This window comes from Prunus persica, chromosome G8 (assembly GCF_000346465.2).
Source record: "Prunus persica cultivar Lovell chromosome G8, Prunus_persica_NCBIv2, whole genome shotgun sequence".
NCBI lineage: Eukaryota > Viridiplantae > Streptophyta > Magnoliopsida > Rosales > Rosaceae > Prunus > Prunus persica.
The window spans coordinates 726,131-726,948 of record NC_034016.1 but is presented as its reverse complement, the minus strand read 5'-3'; positions in this window follow the sequence as shown (position 1 = coordinate 726,948).

The following is an 818-nucleotide window of genomic DNA, read 5'->3' as shown; positions in this document are numbered from 1 at the left end:
TCAGTGGAAGAAAACCAGGTGTCTGACACCGATGCGCACTTTGGTTCTCTATGCTATATTCACATCCCCACACAGAAAAGGCACAAGCTGGAAGACACAGGTGAAAAGGGAGTATTTGTAGGATATGGTGTATGTGAAAAGGGGTATAGAGTGCTCAACTTGAGAACTCAAAAGATTGAACTGTCTAGGAGTGTTATTTTTGATGAAGAAGCAATGTGGAATTGGGAAACAAGTGAGGCATTGCAAATTCCTATGTCTTGGGGAGATGGAGCAAGTTCAACTGTATCAGATTTGGATTCAGAACCAAATCTGTTACAGCAACAGATTGTGCAGTCTCCTATGGAAACACAAACAAATAGTGATGTGCATACTACTCAAGACTCTGCTCCATTAGAACCTTATGATCACACCCCAAAGAAATGGAAGAATTTGAGTGAAGTGTATGCTCAATGCAAGATGAGCATCATTGAACCTGAAAATTTTGAAGAAGCAGTCAAAGATGAAGCTTGGGGGAAGGCTATGACTGAGGAGATACTTATGATAGAGAAAAACTCCACTTGGGAATTGGTTGACAGGCCAAGTAGTAAACCAATTGTGGGAGTGAAGTGGATATTCAAAATTAAGCTTAATCTTGATGGCTCCATTCAAAAACATAAAGCAAGACTTGTTGCCAAGGGTGGAAGGTTAGACACCATTAGAACTCTCATTGCTCTTGCTGCTCAGAAAGGCTGGAAACTATGGCAATTGGATGTCAAGTCAGCCTTCTTAAATGGTGTCCTTGAAGAAGTTTATGTTGATCAACCGGATGGTTTTGTGGT